The following is a 26,727-nucleotide window of genomic DNA, read 5'->3' as shown; positions in this document are numbered from 1 at the left end:
TGGTGTTCGGTGTACATATGTATGATAAACATTTTTCTGTTTGTTCATATTACTCGCAAGATGGGGAAGTGAATCGTTAAAAGTTGCACAATGCATTAAAATACACACAAAAAACAACATACATTTTCATGAGTAAGTTAATCATTTAAGTAACATATTTTTCAATTAACATCGTAGTTTGACAGTTTGCATAGTGTCATGACTAAGCTTCGGTGCGACCCTGCGCACCATTGTGATTTTTTTTATGGTGAAACTTTTTTTTTGCTTTAAGTTTTATATGGTCAAGCTTTGTAGTTTGCCCTCTTTCCTGGAAAATAGCCCCAAAACTCCCATTTTTTGTTCCAAAATCACGCTTCACTGCCGAAGACTAGTCATAACTAGACTGCGGATAGAGACCGTGCTTTTTCCAGGAATCGGGGCGGTTTGGCTATATTTACAAAGCTAGAGTACAAAAAAAAGGTTGGGCGAACCTTTTATAACAATTGAACAATAGAATTTACAACAATTGAACAATAAAAGGCGCGCTGTGGATCCGGCCACTAGTCACGACAACCGCCGGGATTCTTCATGCAATTTAAGGGGTAAAAAGTATTTTAAAATAGATTAAAACCTATCTATGGATGGCACCGAATACTCAATTATATTCATAACTAATTATTTAAGTTTAATTACGAAAATATCGTTGATTATATTATACATATTTTTATTGAAACTTTACATTACACTTTAATTTTAGAGTTCCTAAGGACAGAAAATTACAAGAAAAGTGGATAAACATAAACCGCAAATTGAAAAAAAATAAACCGATTGGCTACAAATGCCTAACCACCATATACTCAAATATAAAAATATAAATAATAATCAAAAAATTAAGTTTTTAATGTAAAATTTTTATTATTTTAATCAATACTTCTGTATCCTAATAAAAAAATGTATATTCTATTATCAAAAAGGACTTGTTCGAGAAGCCATTTCTATTATTGTTACATATATCTGGGTACACGTGTCTGTCAGTTATTTTAATTTATGTATCGAAATACATTTAACCTTGAAAATGTTTATTGGTTTTTTTAATATATACAGTATGCCTTGAATTGCACAACATTAGCGTATTTCCAGGAACTAGTCAATGGCTTTAGTATAATTTTGCATCAAAAGGATTTCCACGAAGCTTTTGATTTCATGTCATGTATTTAAACAGAATATTGTGTTAGCATGAATTATTTTAAAAATATTACTTAAGCATGACTGAATATTCCTTTCCATAAAACCAATGTCACTTTCCATACAAAACATAATTTAAATCGTCACACAGCGGATATATTACAAATAAAGTATTGGTATATTGCTTTCGGAAGAATATTGTATATTGATTTAAAACTAAACTAAAAGTTCAGAAAAGGTAAATATGATGAAAGTGGCTTATTGAGAAAATATGACTCAAATTGTAAACACACATTTATTGCATACATTTCTTTCATGTATGTACATATTAAATTATAAATACTCTTTCATGTACATAAGACTGATTGTGTCTTCTTTTCGGGTGGATAGAAAAATTGGTCAGTATTAAACAATTGCTAGCCTTCATTTAGAAAAAAACCTTCTTCAGTGCTTTTTTTCAGTTTTTTTACTATAAATGTAATTTTATAAGTTCAAATTAGGACACATGACAACACGAAGATACATAAAAGATCCATGAAGTGTGTCCTAATTAGAATGAAATTTAATATGAAAATAAATTGAAAATACATGTTTTTTTTTCAACTTTTTCTTCATATTTTGTACATATCTAATACATAAAGTTCTACATCAAAGCTCTTCCCAAGACAATTCAAAACATCAAAAAATACTTCCCAAAGCAACCAAGAAGGGTTCAAATTGCAGTATACATACCCAAAAGTCGATTGCAGTATACATACCCCAGATCGACGATACCAATGCGACCCACCGGTCAATACAATTTGTACAACTTCGAGAGGGCTAATATTGCAGATACGACCCTCGCACGTTTGGGTGCTCACCCCCTGGTCCTACGTTGCGCTTCGGGGATTTCCTCTTGCGGCTTTACGCAATTGCGTCGTCGTATGCAGGGCCGTCCGGATGAACGGTCTGAAAGGGCAACTGCCCCCATACAATCTACCACTGTCTAAATGGCCGCCTATTGTGTCTGAGGGTTTGAATAATGCGCAAACACCCACCCACCAGGATTCACCTTTGATCCGAATTTTCCCTGACGTAGGAAAAGCGCATTTGATGCAACGAAGTGTAGATATATTATATACAGATATTAAGAATCTGGATGTTAGTCGTATTAGACTCAACAATTAGGTTAATCATTTATTTATATAACATACATACATACATATACAAATGTATATATTTCTTCAAATACTGTAGGTTCTTAAATATGTATATCTCACAGTCACACCGCGTAGGTGAATAGGCTAATATAAGATCCTACATACATACATATATGACCAGTGGACTGTCGACATGAACGAAAGAGTATGAATATAGTTCATATAAAGAGTTAATGTGATATAAAGATTATATAAAGAGTTAATATGGTAATATTAGTTTTTGTGGATGATAATTCTATATTGGGAAAAAAAGGTATCAGGAAGATTCGATTCTAACATAATTGAAGCTTTAGAAGTGGAGGACGGAAGGGATAACATATGGTAAAAGGTACAAACTATGGCTAGCAAACTTACACCTGCACTATTCTATGATGAATAATAGGAAGCCCTTATTATATTAGACAATTGAAAGGATCAAAGACAAAGCACTATATAGACTTTGCTCTGCATGCCATGGAAAAGTCTAATAATAATGTATGTATGAAGAAAATCATTTATGTATTTTTTATAAGCTTTTGAATTATATAATTGCTATATTTATTAAAGGGCTTTTAACTATAAACTAAGATCCTGTTCCAATGTCCAATCAGGTTCCTCCGTAATCCTTCATTATTTCACATTGATCCCTGGTCTACCAACTACTCATGTAATTCCTTATTGTACATATGTAGATGTATGTAGATCTTGCTCTTCTTTTAAATGTTGCTTTCCTCTTGTTTAAAATTTATATTGCTTGATAATTTTTCATAGTTTCACATATATACATACACATGTATGTATGTATATGTACATACATATGTATATCCCATATCTAACATTATTCAATGATTTTCTTTTTTGTTTTTATTTTTTTCATTGTTGTTATAAATTTTTAAAAACTTTTTCATTATATTAAATATTATATACGTTATAATGCTATTTGGTTCGGTTTTTAAAAATAAATAAACGATATTTCAAAAAAGTATGATCAGAAATCGATTGCGAAAACATTACTATTGTATAAATACATATACATATATTGATACTTGTTATATAGCAATAAACTAGAAAAAGTAAAAAATTTCATCATTGTATCATCGTCAATCTAATGATAAATATTCGTCCATAAAAATTATGAAAATTTAACTACACTACTACATATGTATGTATGTAAAAGTGGATATTTCAAATTCAAATCGGCCCTAACTAATCCGTCAGAATTGATACTCGAATTTTTTACACTTATCCGTCCATTAGGTAGAGTGATATGGAATGATCATTTACGATAATCACATAATCTCTAGTCAAAGTGTGTGTGTGAGTATAGGGTTTGTTTTTGCCGGTCCGATGTGGTAAATTGATTGATGATCAACCCTCATCCGCCGGCAAAAATACATACGTGTCAATCAACATCCTGCTCGTGATTAATTCAACCGTGGTTGTGTTGCACTAAAAACTAACCCCAACACATATTGTGAAGAAAGCCTGTACAATATAATAATAGAGTAAACCCGGAGCAAATGGACAACCCCTTCAGTTATATGACATCCCCGCTGACTTTTTAACCTTTGGTCAGATTCTTGAAGAGAGGGGGAGAAGTTAACAGTATATCAAATTATATAATTTAAATAGTAGCTTTTGATTATTTAAGATAAGTGATGAAATAAATACGATTTTTATATGGCTCTTTTTCAAGCTCCAAATTTAGATTGTGAGAAAGCGAGATGAAAAAGATTTGCTTTTGCATCTACATACCTACATATTGTATATGTACATATATACATACATTTAATGTTATAGAACAAAACAGACATGTGTCTTGAATAGTTCTAATTATTTGCGAATTTTTGATCTCCAGCGGTTAAGGTTCAAGCGAGAGAGAGGGGTTTTGAGAGGGTTAAGCTCGATTCACTCATATGTCTCATTAATAATTTTATATAAATATATATTATATATGTATATGGATAAGGTTGTCAAACCGAATCCCTCCGTAAAGTACGAGGGCTCTTAATTATAAACTAAGCTTCTCTTTCCGCTGTTTGGGCCCGAAAACCCTTTCATCACCGGGCGTACTATTTAATAATCATTAGTATTCTAACATCAATCATTCACGGGGGTGCCGTTTTAATTAGTTTCGCCCTTAATTGAATCAGCATAGTGCATATGATGTACATATGTATGCGTATTGGTTTATATATTAGAGTGGACTTTACATATTTGAAGAAAACAATTCAGGTTTTCAATTTTCAAAGTCTTTTGTTGATATAGGGATGTAAAACAAGGGTGAGAAAACTTATATAACTGTATCGATTTATACAATACACGGTAATTCAATACATGAATATGTATTATGTATAAATATATATGTTTTTTTTAAATAGCCTTATTATTCTATGAACAAACTAAGTCTAATTTAAAACACACGCACACAATTTCGTTCGAGTGGACAAATTAATAACAAAGTTTCTTCTTTTTTTGTCGACTTCGTCCGACCGAAACTTTTCCGTTCGAATTCGAGACCTCAGAAAGTTTCCCTCTTTCCGTTTTTCACCGACATTTAACTCTGATTGAAACATCCCTCCCCTCAAAAAAAGAAGAGGAAAAAGTAAAAAAAAAAACGAGAACGCGTACCGAAAAATCGGATTATTGAATTAAAATTTTCCTCGCGCGTCGATGGCGCTGGGCGAATATTTAAAAAAAATTCAATGTGCAATTTTCCTCATTAAATTCATTAATTTTTCAGCTCCAGGCGTTGATTTCTCCCATCGACTTCCTCCCCTTTCGTTTCCACGTATCTCCTCCCGCCCCCATCGACATTCTTATTATATATCAAGATCAAAGGTTTCAAATATTGCTTTGATGATTATTTTTCTTCTAGGAAGGGAAAAATTCCCGGACATTGGAATTCGACAAATTTTCGCTTAAAAACCCGATAAAATCAATACTTCGTTGCGCCAATTTTTTACCGATCGTATTTCAATACTACTTAACGACTAAACGCACATGAAAAATACGAACTCGAAATAAGCGAATGCCGAAAATTACACAAATATGTTGTGCGCCATTTAAAGTGTGCGATTTTTTTAAACATCCCATTTTTATCTAGCCCATTTGAATCAAAAGGGATTTAAACTATTGTAACGTGGAAACATAAGAGAGTATCCACTGTTTAAGTGCATTTGTGGGTGAACAATAGAGACCACCGGATTAAGCTAACGGAACTCAGTAAGTGCCCGAACAAAGGATTCGCTGGAGTTCTTATAAACCTGGGCGAGTGCGTGCGATTCACCAGGGTAGACTACGTGCATAGCCAATAGACACATTAATGGATCGGGGAAGCTACGCTGTGCAACTTGTCCTTTATAAGGAGGTACACACGGTAAAGCGATTATTCCAGAGTGAGTGGTGAACTCGTGTGGATTTCCTGAATCGTTGAATAAATGCTGTGAAGTGACTTTGGCCTTTCATTTAGATCCTGAACCCACCTCAACACTATTAACACGCTCTTTTAAAGTTGATACACGATTTAATTACACAATCTGTAATGTCATATTAAAAAAATATTATTACGTATGTTTTTATAGCGTGACATAAGCAATTTTGATTAATATTGACAAAAAGAAATGTAATGGCGAAGTCGGTTCGAGGATGTCTCTCGCGTACAAATTTGAATGGATGATCCGAGTTCGACTCTCGGCTGAATACATTACATGACTCGAATTAACATACACACACATAGAATAGCGTTATAATATATACATACATTCATATATAATATATTAAAATTAAACCCACATAAATGTGTACACATACATACCTTATGAAATGAAAGCAATTCCTTACCTGAAACAAAAACAAAATAATGAATAAAATTTCATATTTTTCATGTAAAAATAATGTAAATATAAACGAATTCATCAATAAATACAAAAATTAATATATAAAAAATCACCCATGGCATAGTATTTTAAGAAAAATAGAATGTTAAAAATTCAAGTCGATTAAATTATCAAATGTGCGTTTTCACGCACGCACGAACGCATATCTGTACACACAATTTAATTAAATCGAAACAAGCGACAAGGTTTATTAAACGTACGAAACAAACTAAGCCTTAATTGGCAATACGGTGTACCGAGGGGGGTGAAAACCGCCTGCGGGGTTGAAAAGCGAGACGGGGATGGGTTTGGGAAGCAACCAAGAAATAATCTCGGTATGAAATAACGACCCTCATATAAGAAGATTAATAGTTATCGTAAATACCTGGGTGCGCTGCGAAATATTCAAAATAAATTCATTCTTCGATAATTTATTCATCTTCATTAAAGTTTATTTTATACTGAATCAAAAGCCAAAGTAAGTGCGCTCATTAAATGATTAAAATTAATGTTGTAGACGTTTGCGTCTTATGTATTTTTAATATATTAAATTTTCTTTAATCAAAACAGTATTTTTTTTACGTATTTACTCTTGGAAAAGGCAATGAACCCAATTATATTTCTGAGCGACATTAAAGGTATTAAACTTGTATAAATATAAATTTAAAGATTATAAAGATTTGAAATCATATTCAAATAGTGGTGACAAGTGAGTATTTCACAATTTGATGAGGAACCGTTTCAACAATGAAAACATATAAATTGGCAAACTCGGATAGAAATTGGTCGATTTGGAATCACAAATAGTCAACTCTGACCAGCAGCACTACAGAAAATACACGGAATAAATTATTTTCAATCGAGGCCAATCTACGGGATTGAACCCAGCACCCTCTCGCTGGTTAGCATAAACGGAACCACCAAGATTTTCTGCTATCTAAAAATTATGTATGTACGAGTATATACATATGTACATATATGTAAGGTTCTTAGAAGTATATGTATATAGACAGTAACCAATCAAAGCTCGTTAGTGTGGTATGCTATTATATTATATTAAATACACTATTTAATGAAGTAGTATTTAATATATCAAACGCTTATTTTGAGGCTTTCATTTTACTATGTGACTAAAATATGATAATTAAAAGTTATGAGCAAAGATCGGCGTTGGGACGATGCTTTTGGCACAAAAAATGGTTCATTATTGTCAATTACTATTTTCTATATTGTTTATGTTACTGCAGTGTATGTTGTCTGGCGAGCACCCTGTCAAAGCCGAAGACTAGCATAAAAATAGTGTAAAATGAAGTGATGTTTCCATAAAAATAGTGGAAAATGAAGTGATGTTCTCATAAAAATAGTGGAAAATGAAGTGATTCCGCGACGCTGAATGCGCATCGAAACGTCAGAGGATAAGTCCAAGTTGTCAAACTTTCCAAAACAACCGATAGATGTCAACTCATTAGAAATGTTTCGATTAACATCCGATCTGGATTTACTTCCTTTGCTAAAAAATTTAAAGCTTCAAAAATTGGATGAAGAGCATTGTATTAAAATATTTTTATTTTAAGTATACAGTCCATGCAATTAAACGATTTTCATGGTATAACGACTGCTACTAAGGCATAAAAGCGGCACACGTAATTAGAAAAGTCTTTAACGATGACAGGAATTAACAAAAAAAAAAACCCAAAGATTTAAGGACCGTCTGACCTTTATCCAAAAGACAAACACCTGGTCACACTGGTTCTCAAACTACGTACACACTTTGAAACAAACTACCCGTTATACGATTTCTTATCGTGAATTATTATACCCTATATTTATACCGTCATCCGAATTTTATCCGACGCTAAGAACGTCGGATTCAATTAGAGATTTACGCTCTTTTTATGCCTTTGGCCCCGCCGTGTCAGGGTTAAAAAAATTCGTCGGACGCGTAGGTATTAACTACGACTTTCTCCCGCTGAGAGGAGGTAAAAGTAAAACGAATTTCGACGAAATGCGATTAGCGCCCCTTCGTTAGGAATCATCAAAGAGTTAAGTTCGTTTTCGAATTAACTTCGTGACGGGGCGCGGCGGGGAAGAGGGGGGTTGGATTTTCTTTGGGAATTTTCCGATGTAAAAATTGCCTCACGCCCTGAGAGACGTGGGCTAAAAATCGACGAATTAAAGTTAACCGTAATCAAGTTTGATTGTGATAAATCTTAAAATAAATTATCCTTTAAAGGATCAGAAAATGAGCGGCTTTCCCTTTGCTGTAGATGGCGTGCCAAGTTTTTTTTTATCATTTTTTTCACTACACAAGATAGTCTTGTTTAGTTAAGGAAAAATCTTTTGTTGGCGTTGAATATTATACAAGCTTTGGCTTGAATTTATATTCGTTTCAAAACCTTGAGTTTTCAACACGTAGAAATAATATTCGACATAAATTTCGACTGAAAAAGTCCCGCATTGTCCTTGTATTATAAAATCGAGTCACATATCATGACGAGTGAAACACCACAAGTTTTATATTTTTGGACACACTACTCGGATGATTTAAATATAATCGTGACTAAAATTAATTCAGAACTAAAAAGACGGTAATCTGAGGGGAGGTTTTCAATGCTCAAATAAAAGAAAATTTTTTTGGTCCATTAATTGATAAAAAAAAGGTTTCTTTAGATAGATTTTGGGCGAAGATTCTTTTTAGTAATTTAATTTAATGACAAATTTTACACACACCAAAGCGACAAGATTTCCCATACATTATCAAAGCCAAACGTTATACATATAGTCATTCACAATACAACAAAAAAATGAATAAAAACGTGAGATTTGAGTGAGATTTGTGAGATTTTCATACATACGGTAAGAAACCGTCTGAACAATTGGGCCAGATAAAATTGGAAAACTTTGATAGGAGATTTTTAATATAACCATCGACATTATTCTAGACGATGTAAAATATTCAAAAGTCGTTGATAAAATCGAAGAATTTATTTAAATTTCAGACAGAATCAGGGTTTGAAACTAAAAAATGTAGTTGGTAGTAAAATAAGCTATACTTAGTATTGTGAGTGTACGTTTGCTGTTTAGGTGTGTGTATGTTTTTGTGGTTTGTGTCTGTGTGTGTGTGTGTGTGCGTGTTTATGCACGTATAAACATACATACATACATGTATGTTTATTTGAGGTGTGCGTGCATTCGCACGGCACATTTCAGGTATTATTTCCTAACGCATACGCGCTTTATGTGTTCATGCGTTGTTGTTTATTTTGTACTGGGTTATGTACAGTGTGGTTTTTTTATTAGAACAGTGATGTGCGGTTGTTTTTGTGCGATATTCACGAACAACCGTCTCGTTCTCCGACGAATGGGTCTCTTGGACTGTATTCGTTGGGGGGGGGGTGGCCTCATGTTGAGGGCTTTAAGGGTCAAATTCCTTGACCTTTAAAGCGGGCTTAGAATACTTAGTATTAAGCTACATATATACAAATGTATAGATTGTATAATATATACATATGTTTGTCTAAGGTTGAATGTGACACACTTAATTTTAAGCCCATTATATAGGAATTATATATCAAAGCATTTACTTTGATTGCGGATGCGAATTAAACATAATCGTAAATATAATAAGAATGTACACTAAGAATTTTTTCTTAATACAAATCATTCCACGTAGGGAATTATTTAATTATTTATATATGTACGTATATTGCTTGGTCTTGGCGATGTGTTATAGCAAAAAGTAAATTAAAATAAGATGATAATAATTATTTAACGTGTTCGCCGGGCATCGCATTATGGTAGACTTATTGCGAACAGTATGTCTCAGCCGGAATTATTTCCTTCCGTTGTCGGTTAGAAAGGGATGGGGGGAGGAGGAGGAGAATGAGGCACACTGAGACCAGGGAAAGGGGAGGCCTTGGCAGCAACAGCGGGATGTGCCGGGGATTCTCATTTGCATACCAAACAAGTTGTGTGAACCGACTATGGCGAGCGAAAGTTTCCACGACACCACCTACAGAGTTACACAAGTCAACCTAGGGGAGTCATTTTTTATTTTTATTTTATTCCTGTTCGAAAGTTTTATTTTTCACGTAATATTATAATGGCCTAAGTGTCTTTGTGTCGAATTGCAACTTGAGTGTCACAAAGTAACGGTGATCCAAATAAAAATTATTTAAACCAAAAAAGTTGTGTTATGGGTGAACATTTCAATTCTTTATTGTATCTGGACTTATGAGTGGCAATTAAGTACATACATATACATATATATATATATATATATATATATATATATATATATATATATATATATATATATATATATATATATATATATATATTCAATGCAGTCATTGATCATTTTTATGAATTTAAATCAACTCAAATAAGTCAGCCCAATTTTAACAATATCAATCAGTCATAAAATGTGTAATACCTATATTATAACCAGCGGAATAGACTAGTGGTTAGAATATAATGCTATGATCAATGTGGTCACGAGTTCAAATCCACTAGTTTCAGCTGGCAAGATCTTGGATTTGCGACTCCAGGTCGATCAGAGTTTGTCAATATATCTGATTTTCATTGAAACAGTACCAACAAATTGGAAACCTTACCTATTTTCTTGCAAATTTCAAGTTTTAAGCAATCTCGAATTTCACTGAATTGTGTAAAATGTTGCAAATTAAATGTGTCTGTGTATGTTACTTGACATGTATTTACTTTGTATAATATTAATAATACTTTATAAAAGGTGCAGTGTTTCTGGCCAGGACGGAGCATTGAGGTTACTTGTTAGGCCTTTTTTTTTTTCTTTTTCTGGATGAACTTTTCCATAGTAATATTTGCTTTAAACTGACAACACGATTAATAAATCTTTTTAATAAGTTGTATAACACAAAAAAAAATATTTTTAGATATTATTATTATTTTTATATTGTGGTGTATGTATGTAATTAGAAATTTGACCCTTGTAAGACGTCGGGTTAGAGGATGGTTAACGACAAAAGTGGAGATGTAATTCGATTTGCGAGTTTTTCCGCGCGCTTTTCCGCGTGAAAACACATAGATCAAAGGGTAGAGTGGGTGGCATTACATTTTTCGGTTATGTTAGTCGTGAAGTTTCGCAACCGTCTACGGATGTTTATTCTCATTGTAATATAATTCGTAATGAAGGATTTTGCTCGTTTTGCGGCGGGCGGAACTTTCCCCGGGGTACCGAAATTTATAAAAGTTTCCCCAAGAAGACTACCAAGCCTTCCATCCCCCCCCCCTTTTAACTTCTCCAGACGCAGATAAATCTTGGTCGGAACTCCCCTTCCTTCGCGAGATGCAGTTCGTCCTGATGGCGACGGAAACAATGCACTTAATTGCAAATCGGCGTCGGTACCCTTTAACAACTCGCCGCTATGCATTTTTTTCTCTTGGAAATTAATTGCATTTTAAGACGAAAACTTTTTCGCTTTGAAATTCGAATGAAAGTGTAATTACTGTGAACGTCCTAGGTGTGATTTATTTAGAAATTATGTTTGGATTGGGTCGCTAGGGCATTGGATTTGTAAGGCGAATTCTTTTAATGCATTTCTGCTACTGAATATGTACTCACGTATATCTTTTAAAATTGTCTACTATATATGTATATGTATTGTTACTTAATGTTATAACTCATTTATGAATTAATACAATCAAAATGTATCTATAAAAATATATCAATACAAAATACACATGATATAAACGAATTCAATACTAATGATTTGGATACAGTTGTACGTAATGGGCGTGATTTTTATGAAAATTTATAAATGTAATGTAATTATTTGATAAATAGGTTTGTCGGCAGACATGTCTGGTGATTCAATTCTGTCTAAAAAAATTTCTATATCGAAGGATCTTGTCTGCCGACAAATCTCTTTATGAATTGGCTCTTTTATGATTGTTTCACATTATGAAAACATTGTATTAAATTCAATATTAATATATTTTATGATATTACTTATATACATATATTGCTCAAAAGAAAAAAAGTATGAAGTTGAGTATGTTCAAAATTACTCATAAAGATAGATTCATTGGGCAAAATTATGTATGTACATATTTTGACACTCGAGAAATTGTTAAGAGCAACACATAAAAAATCCTTATTTATTTGACCATATTTCAAATATATGAAACGAAACATTATAAATAAACATCAATAGTTTGATGTTGCGTTTATGGTTCAAAGTTTTACAAGCCAATGTTTATCAGTAGAGAGATCGAGGGTTCAAATCCCGACCGGAATCGAGTAATTATTAAATTCAAATATGCTGCTGGCAAGATCTGGATGGTTTTTAAATCCAGATCGAACGTCTCCTGTTAGAGTTTGACATTTTTATCTCACATACATTAGTCATTGTTGTGGCTGAAATAATAAATCGGATTCCTCTATTTGTTTATTGCAAATTCATCGCAAATCCCAATTTGTCGATTGTTAAATATATCTACCTAATCTGTAATGTATGAGCCACTTTGGGGCAACCTGTTATGGCACCTATGGTAAAAATGAAATATATAAAAATAAAATAGCTAGTATAAAATTCAAATTATAAATAAAAAACCGTTGAAAACTGCTTATTTTTCACAACAATAATTAAATCGCACGGTTTGAATAGTTATGTTGGTAAAGTTTCAATGTAAACTATAAAATATAACAGCTCAGAGAAGAAATATTTATTTAGATTGTAGTTTGAAGATGTAACTACGAGCGTTGCATAAATTCGAAAATACATACGAGACTTCACTAAATAAGAAACTATTGAAAACCACGAATGCAATATACAAAAATCTAACTTAGATTGCTGTCTGGCTGAAACTCGTTCAAAGTTTCCCGAGCGAAATCGCACATACCAAAGAGTCGAACCGGTATTTCACACACAAATAAAAAAGAAAATAAATAAACTAAAAAATACACATAAAGGGGGAAAGCAAGGGGGTGGGGGACGGGGTAGGAAAAGCTTTCGTTGAGGATTAACGACGAACGGCAAACGAAAGCAAATTTATAAAGATTTGCGGTGCGGAAAGCTCGGGCCGATTTAATAGGGGGGCCGAGCGCAGACCAAACAAGATTATGGTAATGTATAATTTAAGTGCATTCACATACCACCAGTTGGGACTATGACGACGACGACGACGACGACGACGATGATGATGATGATGATGTCGCTGCTGGTCGCAGATGAAGATTATGATGATTTATGAGCCATTCAAAAAATAAAAAATACAAAATTCGCTGCGACAAAGCAAAGATTTATATTGGCCCTCATACACTGGAGATGAAAAATTTTCAGTGTGATGAAAAAACTTTTTCTTTTGATGCTGCTTTTGTGTGTGTGGAATTTTTTAGCGCTAAATATAATATGTCAGTGGAGTGAAATTTAAAGTTTAAATAAGCGTTCAACTATGAATTTCATCAACAGGAAACAGTAACAGTCAGGTTCGTTGTCGAAACTGTCCATTTTTATTTTGGGTATCTCACTGGTGAAACTTTTTTCAATAAAAATACTGGAAAATATCAAACGATTCGTCGTTCAGTTTTAGTGAAGTTTGCAAATAGAAAGAAAAAATATGATAGAAATTTATGAAAATAAAAATACAAAAGAGCTTTATGTATGCAGAAGTGTGTAATGTATGAAAAGATAATTTCATCTAATTATAAATAAATTATAGAAAAAGTATTATATGTAATTATTGAAAGCCTAACGAAAAATCGAAATCAATACAATTTCGAACTTTTTCTTATTTATTTAAATACAACTAGCAACATAGTTCATTGTTAGCGTGTAATGCTTTCAACTGAGTGGTCATGGGTCATTCTCTGGCCCAGTGTTGTTGGCCAGACCTTGGATATATGTATGTGACAAAAGTTGATCGTTTCCTATCATAGTTTGCCAATTTATATGGTTTCATTGAAACGCTTCCACAAAATTCGCAAAAACCGTTTCCGTTTCTCGCAAATTCGAGTTTTTAGCATTCCAAATTTGTTGATATTACAAATATGCTACCCACTCTGTAAAATGTATGTATTTCTCAAATTATTACAATTATAGAATTTGTTCATAGATGATACTGTATAAACATCTATTGTTTGGCCTTCTTGGCATATGTATGTATATTTGAGTCGCTATATTTGAAAGTGGCGGAAGTCCAATTTTCAGTTCCAAAAACACTACTTCATTTTGACTTAAATTACGAATTGTTAGTAATATTTCAAATTCGATATGTCCAGAATCTCGGAAAAGCATGTTTCATGTTTTTTGAGATATTTTTCGAAATTAAGAAAAGTCGACTCACGCCACTTTCAAATATAACGGCTCATATATGTAAAATAAAATAAATTAACATACGAAGAATCAATACATAGTGGATGTATGTGCACAGTATTGATTCATGACCATGTTTTTAATGTTTTTTTTACGAACAAATTTTAATTTTCCAATTATTAATACCATATTCGAGAATACGTTGAATATGTAGATTTAAAGATTGAAATTAATTTCTTTACGAGATAAAAAAAATGAAAAGGAATTTCAAGATGTATAAAATAAATATGTATTAGTAGATAAAATGATAAATGGATATCTAATGGATAAAATAAATACATATGTATGTATTTATTTTATCCATTAGATATCCCGATGAAAGTCCCCAAAATTGAATTCAATGAACACTATTAATCTGATTTTCTTATTATTTAAAAATAAATATAAAACTACTTGTACTTATGTATTTATTATATATGTACATACAATAAATATTTTCTCAAAAATTAGGGAAAAATAATAAATCGCAAATCCGAATTTTGAAATTCGTTACGAAGTGAGCTTTTAATTAAAATAAGAACAATGGATATTATATAAAGACACAACGGAACAATATATTGTTTTGATTAAAATTTCGCCGCAAAAAGCCAAGTAATCGGAAATTAACAAAGTATTTATAATAAACAATTTTGTATACACTAGCGATCATTTTACAATAGGAACTTTAAAATCTTTCAAAACAATCCCATTCGCTTCTTGGGAAGCATACAAATAGAAGAATGATAAAATTTAGTCATAATTATTATTTAGCCCACTGTGCGTCGCAGCCGAGCGAAATATGTTCACCGTTGGGTATGGACTGATATTTCATTGAAATTTTAAGATAATTTGGAAACTTGGCAAGGAGGGCGAGATAAAAGCAAAGCTGATGGGTTTATTTATACGTCAGCGGTTATCAAAGGTCTATTTCGATTGTTCGATTCGGCGAAACATTAGGTGTAATAACTGCGGCAAATGTGTAGAGCGCAGCTGGCGCTCGACGATAACGCCGCGGCTGGACCGAATGAAAACAATTGACTCGGAGCGCATTGTTCCACACCTACTAGTACATCCAAACGGATTGTTCGTCCAATGGATCAATGGATGAAACATTCATAAGGCACACCGGAAGCTTTTGTGCCCCATCACCACAAACTGAACACTCTCATCCATGGAAATTACGTTATATTATATTACATTTCATTTATTTGCTATATGCATACATATACACACATAAGGTACATAGGTGTGTATTTACATATGTACATACATACATATATCCGTACTAGAGCATTTCGGAAAACATTCCATCAATCACAATCCCTGTTTCTTATCGGATGTGTATCAAATAAATGAATACGCACACCTGAATCCTAGTATATGTTATTTTTATTGATATCAATTCATACAATAATGTTATTTTCGGAATATCTACAGATAATACTGGAGAATTTTGTACAGAGACCCCCAGATTAGGCTAACGGGATTTCTCATAGACGTGGGCAAGTGCGTGCGACTCGCCAGGGTAGACTACGTGCTTAGACATTAGATACATAAATGGATCGGGGAAACTGTGGTGGGCAACTTTTCCTTTATAAGGAGGTATCAGATTATTCTGCAGTGAGCGGTGGTATCGTGTGAACCTCCTGGTTCGTTGAACAAATGCTTTGAAGCGACTTTGGTCTTTCATTTGCTTATGCTTCAAAAATATGCTTCAAATTCAATGGAGTTTTAATCTAATACCAAAAATAAACATGTATGCTGGTGTCCCTCAAGGATCTTTCTAGGTACAAATGAAAAAAAAGTAAAAGGTATCGTATTTTTATCGTTTTAATTTATAGTTAAAGACTCGATTTTAAGTGTGGTATATTGGTGCAGCGGTTTCCCGTTGTCATTTAGACGAAGTAATCGGTCAAATACAAACACGATTACGGAGCTAAATTTTGAAAAGGTGCAAAGATTATAGTCGTCTAGTAAGCAAATGAAAGAGGGTGGAAGGAGCGTTTTAAAATATTAATACTGCTCAAATTAATCACTCGACTCGTCTCTTTCTCCCTCACTTTTGGACCGACCCGAAACCCCAAAAATGGAGAATATTGCGGACGTTGGAAGGACGCGAACAAAAGCCCTCCCGAACGAGCAGAGGACGGGATAAAAGCCCAAATTAAAAGCGGAATAATAATTTATAAGTCGCGTTTATATTATACGCCAAGTGAAAAAAAAAACACACACACACATACATACGTATAGATTTTGAGGCTTTGGATCGATCGTGCGTGTGAAAGTGGGCGATAGGGGTGTACAGAAAGCTCACTTCTGAAGCTGTGAAGGGTCATCGAATATAAAAAGAAGTAGGTGCTTTAGTGTCGCCTATGGCATGGCATCAAATAGCTAATATTAATCGATACGGAAAGAAGGTGTTCTCTCGATGGCACTTAGAGATCTGGCTTAGGGCAGCATCTCAGTCGCTGAAGACCCGAGAGCTTTCTGGAGCTTTTGCATCAGAGCCGGAACAATGGAGGAACTATATAGATTGGTTTTCATTGGAAAGGAAAATGAGAAAAAAAAATGAAAAGACTAATATGATTTTTAGGCCAGGGATAAACGAGCAGTTTGAAAATCCTCGAGAAAAACCCACAAAAGGATTTAATTTTTTTATCGAATATCGAATTGTACAAATGGAACCGTTTTAAATATTGAAAAATTTTATTGTATGAATGACATTTTATGTTTACGATTTAAATCTAGAAATCGCGAAAGCGTGTATATGGGTGGATGAGGTTAATTTTATACATAAGATTTTTGTTCACAATACAATATGTATGTACAATCAGTTGGGTGATTCTAGTTGTATCCGTCGAACGAGAAAACAAATATTTACATATTAAATAATTGACCCGACATTTTAGTATTGTGTCGACATGCATTCAACATATTTTTTACCAAACTATTTATTGTTAGATAAAAGATTCTCAAAAACAACTTAATAGGTCGTGAGGTCTGTAGAAATGTCTCCAACAATATACATATGTTAAATATTGTGACCTTTTAGATAAGAGACCTTTTTTTAAAATACTTGACTGGAGACAAATCATAAGTTCAACGGTTAAATTACTCGATAACTCCACTGTTTGTATACTCGATAACTCAACTGATTATATACTCGATAACTCCACTGATGGATGCTCTTATTTGTGTTGGCTATTAGCTAGCCTTTGAGAAATCGTTATAACAGATAAATTGATAGAGACCTATGTACATATATGTCTGCAGACGAAACTATGTATGTACATATATACATACATAGTTTTACTTTTAGACATTACTTTGTAAGTTAAAAGATATGTCTCTAGTTGTGTCTGACCTAAGATAAAAATTATAGCTAGTAGCCCAACAGACAAATTTATAGATCGACTTATATAGTGACTTATATATCAACTTATATGTATTTGTGATGTTCAAAATGTGCAGGTATGAGGGGAGAGGAAGAGGGGGCGTGGAGAAATTAAATTTTTAACTTTGGTGAAATTGGCGCCGTTAAGAAGGCTTTCGAGCGACGTCGTAATAATACCGGTTCGCGGGGTGGAAAAATGTCGGGACAAAAAGCGAGCAACACGTATCGGGGACGTGTCGGAATTGTCGTGAAAAGAGATAAAAAAAAAAAATGAAAGGAAAAAGAAGACGAGGACAAGAAAGACGGGGTGGAAAAGAAAAGAAATCGTATAGCAGAAAAGAAGAAAGTCCGAGAGAGTAGTTTACAATCCGTTCGGACGTTAATTGATGGCGAGGGAAATCACCGTTTGCTGCAAGCGAAACTATTTAACTACCGACGATTCTAATTATTCATTGCAATTTTATATACTTATGTAAATATACATAACGTAATACATATATTGGTTTAAATACGTTTTGAATATTAGCCGAGTTTTTTTTTTAATATCGACTATATGAAAAACTTCTGTAAAGATAATGAATCTAGGGCGTTTTAAAATTGTAATATCTTAGTTTTAAATTCATAAACTTTTAATTGTAAATTAAATCTTTTTAGTTGTTTTTAGCATTTAACATTACTGTTTTTGGGAAGAATGAATTTTTTGCTTTCAATATTATACACACATAAATAAGTGGCTAATTTTAGAAATTGAAACTTGAATTCATTATTTCATGAATATAAAAGTTGGAGTCAGTTGATTTTTTAAGACTTCAACTTCGACTTTAGATTCCGCTACACAAATTTTTTAATCCATATTATATGGATAGTTGTAGATAGACAGGTATTGATATAGTGTGTTTGTTAAAATTGTTATCATATATATATATATATATATATATATATATATATATATATATATATATATATATATATATATATATAATATCGCTATTCTATATATACGAATATAATAACAAAAGAAAAACAACTTCAATATATACTGTTCGCTAACAATATTTTCTCTAGGCAAATAGACGGCGCTAAGTCTTTGAGCGTTTACCGCCATCTATTGAAAATTGATTTACTTCATTCATTTTTCTATTATTGTTTTATATTGTTCATAAATATGTAGGTAGGTAGGTAGTTTTTACTATTTTTTTTCCTATTAAACAATTAAATATATTTAAAAGGTATTTGAATAAATTTCGACCGCGTGTAGATCGAACAGAGAACTGGCTGATTACTTTTATTTATTTTTGTTTAATAACTTAATATGCCAACACCCATGCGATGATATCTCATCGGGCACAACACTAGTAACCATATAATAAGGAGAATAAACGTGATATGAAAATAAATCTATAAAATATTTCGATTATATATTAAAAAGCTTTTTATTCTTTACGATAATCACCTCAGACATTTTCTAGTATTTATGTATAATGTTTATCTCCTTTAATGTTAGTACCCAAAACCCAATAAAGCGACGAAAAATGAAAATCAATACTTCAATGGCTCAAAGTCAATATTTTCCGGCTTATTATACATTTTCCGATAGCCTAATACATAAACATTATATACATTTATTTAAAATAAAAATTTTCATCAGTCGTAAGACAACTTTGATTTGAATTCGTGTCCCTCGCCTATTCCTCATATTCCACCTCATTAAAAGGGGGAATAATAAATAGGGCACTTTTATCATATTTTTCGTTAAGCTCATTGTCGCAATTTTTCTTTTTCGCGCTCCACAGCTTTCTTCATTATCTGAATTACAATTACGCGATACAAGCACTCCATTGTTGTGCCTCCGTATCCAATTTAAAACGTCCGCGTACACTAAATCTGCTTTGTATAATCATACCTATAACGGACGCAATTAAAATTGATACCTTACCCCCCTTCTCATTATAAACAACTGCATTTTTAGATTCAAACCGAAAAATAAGTACATTTTACTAGAGTTAAATCTCTGCAGGCATACTAAATAAACTGGCAATCCATTCAGTCATTGAAATATGTACATATGACAAGTGTTTTGTATGTATAAACATGCACATCGAGAGACAAACTCTCGAATTTGTTTCTGAGAAACTTTTCTTATGACGGATGGTGATTTTGGAAAATTTAGACAAGGCAACACGCATGTTATGATGGATTTTGTTTTCACTGTTGTTGACTCTACCGATTTGTACATACTCCGCAAAGGACACAACTAGAATCACCCGAGTAAAATCTTGCCAATTTAAAAAAAAACAGACAAGATGTTGGTTTCTGAGAAACGGATCCTTCAGACAAAAGGATTTATATAAATTTTGATTCGAAAATAATTCTGATGTGCATATATGTATATTATATACACGGAAATACGTTTAAGGGACAATAAGTAAAGACGGGGAAGGGTTGGGTGGTGTATTTAAATTCCAAAATTGATACTAAAACAATGTGTATTGTGCCTTCAGACGATAAGATCTGTTACGCCATTACAGTGTGAGTTTACGGCGTAGTATTAATCGTACGGTAATGACAAGATAAAAAGACAATTTTCATTCGGTTTTCCCGAGTTCGTGTGAGCGTGGGTGAATATTTAGGAATTCCTTCAGTTATCTCGCTAATAAAGTGAGTTTGGGAGCGTTCGCTTTCTCGTTGTGTACTAACGTATAATAGAAAGACCGAGTTTCATAAATTCATACAAATAAAATGTATATTATATTACATTACGTGCGTGCGGGGGCATATCAAGTGAGAAATGATATTTATAGCTATTATATGATACTTGTGTATGTATGTACATATGTGGAAAAAATCGAATGGACTTTATTGAGTTTCACACATTTATACATACATACATATGTACGTTTGTGTGGTTTATAGATTGGATTTTATTTTATTAAGTTTGGAAGCCGAAACTCAATATTTCGTTATAAATAAATACGTATTTATCAAAAATTATCAAAAACTTGTATATCTTATATAAATAATGAAAATTGATTAAATCAAATATGCATTAAAACAAGATGTTAACGTATATTACGTTTAACTGCTATTGTTGAGAAGATTACAACAGCTTTATATATTAGTTTAATTGAAAAAATATGCAATAAAAGCTTTTGTCACAACTAACTAAATTTATATTAAACCAGCAGTGGGGACTAGTGATTAGAATAATGTGCTTTGGAGCAGGGTGATCACGGGTTTGAGTCCCACTAGAGTTCCGCTGCTGGCCAGATTTTGGTTTCTGACTCCAGGTCGATCGTTTTCTTTCAGAGTTTGCTAATGTTTCTGATTTTCCTTGAAACGGTTCCTGTAAATTGGCATTTCCTTGCCAATCATTCTTGCAAATCTCAAGTTATTCAGCGTCTTGAGGTTCGCCAATTTCTTTAATAAAATTCTGCAAAAAATTCTCCATAAATGTCACTGTGGATGATGATTTGTATGAATTCGAATTGTATAAAAATGCTTGTATTGATTGTATTGTATATGTATATACATATGTATACGTACACTTGTCGCTCTGGAGCGATCTGTAAAGGCGAGTGTACATGTTCAAATGAATGAATGCTATACATCATATGTGCCATGGTAGGAATTAGCCCAAGGCGACACATATGGTTAGATTAATTTTTTGTAAATATGTAAGTATTAACAATTTTTCAAAAATAGAGACATCTATTGAAAATCAACAAATTATCGATACACAGAAATTTTGCGAGCAATACATTAGGTAAGTAGCTTTTTTGTAGGATTCAAAAAAATGGTTCATAAATTGAATTTGCGAGAAAATGAAAGGAAGGATAATTTATTAGATCCGTCATAACAATTAAGCTATAAATATCGGAAAATTCTGAAATTTCCGAATGTTTTGAGCAGGAGACGGTTGATCTGTGTTTTTTCATAACCACACAAGACACAGCCTGAACAGCAGCTTATTTGGCCTAGACTTGAACCCATGATCTATCTATTGGTATGCAATAGTGCTACCAGTGCACTAAGCTGTGGTATAAATACATTTGTGAAAATCTATTTTACTTGCATATGTATGTATGTATGTATGTACATACATATGTAGGTATATTATATATTTCTATATAGGTAGATTATTTAGGGAAGTATTTGGCTATTAGCAGATATATTCGATGCCCTTTAAATGAAAATTGGTTAAAAAAAATTGTATCCATATTATTTGCTATGTTGTTTTGAACGTATGTACATACATATTAAATTACACAAAAAGTTTATATAACAGCTAAAATTAGTAAATATATTTTTTCATATGTGAATTATGGCAATGATACAGTTCCTTTGATATGGCTCTTAAGCCTATTAAATATATAGTATAATACATTCCCTTCATAAATAATATATCATATTTACTAAAAAGAATAAGTTAATACCCTATGTATCTTTTTATATTATAATGAAAAATAAAATGTATCATTTCAATGTAACCTTCAGATGTTTAAGCCGCGCACGAATCAAATAAATAGAATATGAACATATTTCAATGAAAGAAAACATGTATGTAAGAAGCTTAGGAGGCCAATACAAGTATTTAAATTTTAAACAAGCACTTAAAATTTCATCAGAGCATGCAGAGACTACAGAATCATGATATTCGAAACATCAAAACACACACGCATTAAAACAAACAATATACATCAAAATTGCAAACATTCGAGCCGAATATACACACAGCGCGAAAACTCTCTTGACGTAAACTTTTCGCCGGGCGGAAAATCGACCCGGGAAAACGCGTCGAGTACGACCGCAGTGTTTACACGTGCGATCCCACCGGTCGATCGGTATATGATTTTATAACCGATAGCGTTGAAAGGGCGAATTTTCCGAGAGCGTGGGACTCGTAGTTGTGGTGTCGTTAATGGCAGCCGTAGGCTTTAAAGTTTCACGAGCCCTACACGTTGGGTTTTCCGACGTCACGAGTTAAACCGACCCGACAAGCCGAAAGCTCTCGACCCCGGAAAATTAACGGGGGCATTGTGACCGGTAATTCCGGCGATACGATTCCAATAAACCATGCGAGTGTGTTAAAAGCGTCGACACTACATAGCCGGAAAATTTGTGATTTTATTATATCGTTACACTGTGTAGCTTGTTAGCCACGTTAATCTGCTTTCGGCCAAAAACAATCATGATTTAAAAAACACTATAATAATAAAATATAACATGACGGTTTTCATTCGCCTCTGAAAAAAAAAACATACTTTTGGATTTACATAGGAGGTATACATATTTTGTATTTGATTTAAATTGTTATTTTCAATGCATACGGTTTCAATGAAATGTTTCCTTATTGTACCTACATATATTTATTTATTTATTTATTCTAAACAGACCATTCTGGCATAACAGGAATTCCTAAAGCGCCACAATGGTCAAAAATATAACAAAAAAAAACAAAATAACAATTAAACATAAATTAATACATAACGAAAATAATATACTCATCAATTATACATAAAAAAATACATTTGAACATAAACATAAATAAATCCATACATAAACATAAAAAATAGCATTTAATAATAACAAATAAAGTAAAAAATATAGCATAAGGAATGCCTTGCACCTACATATGTAAATACAGCCAGTTCCAATAAATATGTAAGAAACAACTACAAATACAAAACATCTCTATAAGGCCCAAATGGAAGAGAGTTAATCAAAATTTCACTCATAAATCACAATCAATCATGAAAACAATGATGAGCGCTGACTACCAGATAAATGGGTTAGAGTAATTTCCGACAATTTACGCTCACTAAGGTGGAAAATATCACATTCAGTCTCGGCAGCAACGATTTCATTAAGAAGTCGAATAGCTCTTGGAATAGGAGCCATTCAAAAAAGCACTGTGCGGGCAGGAGGTACAGCTAGCAAATGATGATGTCTACCATGCACATAGTGATATATAAATGGATATGTAGAATACATACTTTTTAAACAAAGCATTTTAACTGCAATGAACTTTTATACTCTCCATTTTAAATATACAAATCATTGATTGGTTTGCTGTTGTAACATATCACATTTAAATTTTGTTTCAAAGCTTTAAGTCAGAACAAATTTAGTAATGTTTTAAACGGTGTCCAGTCAAAACCGCTCGGTACATAAGCGTCCCGAAATTACCGCGCGCCGGCAAAACCGTCCCAGGAAAAAGCACTCGGCGACAAAGCCACGACAGAATATTTGAATAAATTAAAATATCATATTCGATTTCGATTTCTTGGTCCAATAGATATGTAGAAGTCGCGAATTATTCAAAAAACAGGCCAGGTAAGTGCGAAATTGGAGCAGATAACGGATGAATGTCAAAAACAAAGAACGAATAAAGACTGAATGCACTTGTCTCGTTCTCTAAAATATAAACTTTTGATATTTACGATTATTCCTAAAAGTAGCTTCGCTAATCAAAGTCGCAATTGAATTTTTTCATATATACTGGTGCGTTTTTGTCACCGAGCGCTTTTTGCTGAGACGTTTTTGTCACCTTGTGGTATTGTCGGGGCGTTTATATCTATCGCGCAAAACTCGAGGTACCATTTTTAGCACCTCCCTGTGCTAAAAATATCCACTAGCCACTGTTCTAGATTTAAGCGTCCAGTTAAAAATGTGTGTATTCAGTTTAAATAATAATTGTAATTAGCTATAAACGACGAATAATGTCAAATAAGTACAAGAAATTAATAAAATAACAGAGCCGTCATTTCAAGGCGGATATCATTCACACACTGACCATTGAGCGCAGCGTACTGAATTCCCCCCTCCCTCGAATCTATGAGGCACGCGTACAAGGGTTTCACCGCGAAAATAATTATCTCTGTTGAAATTGATCATTGTCTTTATTTCGTAATGGCATAATTTGAATCATAGAGGTTTTGATGAAGAATACATAAAATATGGAGAACCTGCATGCATTCAGTATATTCGGAGAAATAAAGTACTATATAATATAGGTATAAGTCCTGTTCAATTGTTATCCATTTGCAATACGGTAAGTGTTAACCCACTCAATCTTTATAAAAAATTAATAGAAAAAAAAGTCTAACTAACTGTTTGAAATCAGAAATATAACGAATATAAAATAACGACATCGGAAATATAAAATATTGATTTGTAAGAGGAGATTTATCCAAAAAATCTTTTAATAATACAATAAACACCATACAAGTAACAAATGTACATTAAATTGATAAACCTAAACATATCAATAATTATTTTATAGATAAGATTGCTTCGATTCGACCTAAAAAGACGCCCCCATGCATTTCGGAAGAATCGATTTTCCGAGGTTTCGAAGCACGGAAACCAGGCTTTTACTCTTTTTTTATTTTTATTTTTGAATAAGGGAAATTGCTGACGCCTATGGGGGTGTTATAGTGTCGGGTTGGGCATGGTAGGGGGGGTGGGGGGTTGTGCAGCATTGTCATATAAAAGTACGTGTCTGCGTTGCAGAGTGCGTATATGGAAATGTCTCGACAATTTCCCCCGTCTGGAGATCGCGATTTAAATAAAATTTCAGCCAATAAAATACAGTCGAGGGGTTCCAGAATTTTGATTTACTGTGCCAAATATGTATATAATATAATGCGGTGTGTAAATTAGAAGCGAATTGAACGGGGGCGCAACGAAGGGTTCATTCGTTGTTGAAATGTATGGGATATATACATATATTTTTATATATCTAAATATCAAAGGTGTGTATTATATTTTACACGCATTAATATTTATAAGAAAACCGGTTGGAGCTGAATAGAAAATAAAACCCCTGAGTAAATGTAGGTGGAACGAATGCTTGGATTATAGAGTGATAATAAATATGATTGAATTAAATCATAGTGTTGTTTGGACAAGTTGTTAGCATTTGATGTTAGATTAGTTTTTAAGCTATAGAACAAGGTACTGTTTTCCTAAGCATCTCAAGTAACACAGATGCCATCGACGTTATGCAAAAATGTATGTACCTAAAAACGTGTATGTATGTATCTATGTATGTACAGTACACATTTATGTATGTACTTTCTTCCTAAGATTTTTTATGTCAAACTAAAGCTTTTCAATAAAGTGCTACGCAATAGGTACGTATTTAAAGTATGGGATTCAGACAAAGGGATAAAACGCATGGTGCATTTTAAAATCGCGCCACACACATTGACGATAATGTCGAGCGATTTTTCCCAACAGGAAGGGTCTGAGGTGCATTTTAATGCAGAAACCCTGACGTTTAAAGATGAAGTGTTTGCAGTTTGAATAAAGCGATCCGCCTAGTGAGGCGGCGAACTGGATTTTCCGAGGACTTTTAAAGGAAGATTTAGAAAATGTCGTCCGTAAAAGACGTTTATGTATGCCTTTCGTTTGGGAAATAGCTGAAATGTGAATAAATGTGTGGTAAAGGTCGAACTAGTTGTATGTCAATACGTGTAATACGGTTATGATACATGTACGTACATACATATGTATATATTTTTTCATGTCAGTCAGTGAAGAAAAATTATAAGGTTAAATGCGATTTCATTTTCTTTAATATAAAATGAATTTATTTTCTAAATGCTTACCTTACATACAAATATCATCAAAAATGTTATTTAGCTTAGTTATATTATATTATTATTTAGTATTTTGAGAGCAGTGTATGATTATTGGAATTATAATATAGTTTAAAAAGTCTTCACATAAAATACGAAAAAAAAGTATTTAAATTATGGATTGCAATACCGTTA

At 32.8% G+C, this 26,727-nt stretch overlaps 2 protein-coding genes across 3 annotated transcripts in view; one reads left to right on the top strand and one right to left on the bottom strand.

Moving 5' to 3' along the window:
- timeout (circadian regulator timeout) overlaps positions 1-26,727 on the bottom strand; it is a 295,646-nt gene that overhangs the window by 72,149 nt on the left and 196,770 nt on the right. The gene's annotated exons all lie outside the window — the stretch shown is intronic.
- LOC143915475 (venom allergen 5.02-like) overlaps positions 1-26,727 on the top strand; it is a 191,547-nt gene that overhangs the window by 84,279 nt on the left and 80,541 nt on the right. The window lies entirely within an intron of this gene.

Source organism: Arctopsyche grandis, chromosome 8 (genome assembly GCF_051622035.1).
Source record: "Arctopsyche grandis isolate Sample6627 chromosome 8, ASM5162203v2, whole genome shotgun sequence".
Taxonomy (NCBI): domain Eukaryota; kingdom Metazoa; phylum Arthropoda; class Insecta; order Trichoptera; family Hydropsychidae; genus Arctopsyche; species Arctopsyche grandis.
This window is presented reverse-complemented; position numbering and strand designations above follow the sequence as displayed.